General features: G+C 37.5%; 1 pseudogene; it reads left to right on the plus strand.

Annotated features, from left to right (window-relative positions):
* LOC101993394 overlaps positions 1-1,804 on the plus strand; it is a 5,989-nt pseudogene extending 4,185 nt beyond the window's left edge.
* Positions 1,805-2,720: the final 916 nt, after the last annotated feature.

A 2,720-nucleotide genomic window follows, 5' to 3' on the forward strand; every position in this document is an offset into this window, starting at 1 on the left:
AAAAAAAAGAAGATTCGGTGATGGAGGGTTTAATGTTATAGTGTTAGGGTTAGTGTTAGGTTTAGGGGGTTAGGGCTAAAGGAGTTTTGTTGCAGTGTTAGGGTTAGGTTTTAAAGTTCAGAGTTAGGAGTTAAGTTTAGGGTTTTGGTTAGAGTTTAGGGGTTATGGGTTATGGTTTGTTTGTTTGTTTTTTGGATTAGACTCTTATTCTTGGAAAGACAAAAAACAAAACAGAACAAAAAACAAAACAAAAAATAAAAATCCTTCCCCAGCCCTAATTTTGGGCCTAATTTATGGCAAGTTATATTTGGTCAAATGAAAAGCATTTTCCAGTTTACACTGAATGGCCATGCTGTTTGATCAACTATCACCTCTTCCTCTGAAGGGCTGGCTGTCTCTTGTTCAAATCTAATCTTTATCAACTCTGATGGTAGCCACAGATTTACTTCTCCTGTGGAAACAAAAGCAAAACCCCTTCCCCAGCTTAATGCATATCCTGGTTTTTATTCTGTGGTCAACACATCTTTAAAGTATACCAGCTGACCTAATTCTGTAGTTTTTACTATTATCCATGTCTCTCCGCAGTTGTTGTTCCTTTCTCATTAGCATTTAGAAAATTCAAAGTTAATAAAGCATTACGCAATCTATTTCTGGGAGTCCTTATTACCCCTTTCTGTTTATTTAGCATAAACTTTAAAGTTCAGTTTGATCCTTCTATAACTACCTGCCCTTTAGAATTGTGTGGTATACCTGTAATATGCTTTATATTATAAAAAGCAAAAAACTCTTTTATTTTCTTAGATACATATGCTGGAGCATTGTCTGTCTTTATTTGTGCAGGTGTACCCACGATGGCCATAAATTCAAGCAAATGTGTGATTGCCAAATCAGCCTTTTCCAAACTCAAAGCAGCTGGCCATTGAAAACCTGAATAGGTACATATTTCATTTTTCCAAATGCTACAGAATGGAACACATCCATCTGCCAGATTTCATTCCTTTGAGTATCCTTTGGGTTACTTCCTGCAGGTAGTGGTGTTTGATGTGTAAAGAAAAAGTAGGGCATTGCCTTATAATTTCCTTGACTTATTGCCACATGATGAAAAAGTTTTTTTTTTTTTAAACTGTTGCTATTGACATGATTTTTTTTTTTTTTTTAATAATCTTGAGATTCTCCTTGCAGCGGCGGCCTGAGCACAGAGTCAGAGTGGCAGAGGCGGCGGCGCGAGTCGTGGCTGGACAGGCGTTCCGAAAGTTTCTCCCGCTCTTTGATATAGTATTGATTGAAAGGAGTGCCCGAAACGGCGACCAAAGGTGGCATCATGCTTCCAGAAAAGGTGCAAGGGAAAGTACTGCAAGCAACGGTAGTGGCTGTGGGATCAGGCGTGAAAGGAAAGGGCGGAGAGATTCAACCAGTCAGCGTGAAAGTTGGAGACAAAGTTCTTCTCCCAGAGTACGGTAGGCACCAAAGTAGTTCTAGACGACAGGATCATTTCTTATTTAGAGAGCATGACATTCTTGGAAAGTACGTGGACTGGTCACTGTAGAAATGGTGTCACGTGAAGCTGCCCATGCCGCCGACGTTCTGAGCTCTTCATCATGTAAATAATTTCCATGCCTCCTTTTATAATAAACTGATGATGCCTCCACCGATGACATCGCCGTCTGCAGTTTAGTCTCGCTGTTCTGTCTTAACCCTTTCCAAATAAAATTATATAAACGAAAAAAAATTCTGAGGCTTCCAGCACATTAGCACATTTCCAATCAATAATTGGTCGATTTCTGTATTACCTTGTGCTTGAGGACCTGGCAGACCCATCTAGGATCAGATGTGTGTTGTGTGTATGGGAAGATTCCTATTCCTGATTATTTCTTGTAAATGAATAAATGATAAAGTCAATTCTGTATCATATGGTATAAACTCAGCAGTTTTAATACAAAAAACAACTCCTGCATACTGAGAATTAGTTACGTTGTTGAGAGGTTCTGTAAATTCCATTAATACCATGGGAAAGGCATATATTCTGACTTTTGGACAGAATCATAAGGGCTTTGATATACCTACTTAAATTTTCTGATTTGTAACCCGCCTTTCTTGATTTATTTGCATCAGTATAGAATGTAGGTGGTGTGTCCCTTACAATGTGAGGAAGGATGCAGTTAGTTCTCTTTGTAAGTTGAATTCTCTTGTTTTTGGGATATTTGTTGTTAATCTCTCCCAAAAAGTTGCTACAAGCTTTTTGCCAGGGTTCACATTCTGCCTATAATTTGTAAATTTCATTATTATAAAAATACTATAATTTTTGCTTTGTCTCTTTCTGCTAATTGATGAAGTCTCAATTTTCCTTTTATATTAACTCACAGAAAAATTCCACATAATTTTTAATTTTTTGCTCTGTTTATGTGTTAGAAAGATCCATTCTCAGATTCTATGCTTGCTCTGCATTAAAATTCCTGTAGGGGAATGCCTAGAGGGTAATATTACCAGAAGGCAGTCAAACTTCAGATCCTCACAATCCACGTGTGCATTCTCTAATTTCTTTTCCACCAAAGCCTATTCTTTTTCAGCTTCAGCTGATAATTCTCTTAGACTATATAAGTCCTTGTCACCATTTAAGGTTTTGAACAAATTATTCCGTTCATTTGTTTTCTATTTCAATAGTGGGCCTTAGGTAGGAAATGTCTCCTAGCAGTCTTTGAAAGTCATTAAGAGTCAGCAAT

Source organism: Microtus ochrogaster, unplaced genomic scaffold (assembly GCF_000317375.1).
Source record: "Microtus ochrogaster isolate Prairie Vole_2 unplaced genomic scaffold, MicOch1.0 UNK38, whole genome shotgun sequence".
Lineage (NCBI taxonomy): Eukaryota > Metazoa > Chordata > Mammalia > Rodentia > Cricetidae > Microtus > Microtus ochrogaster.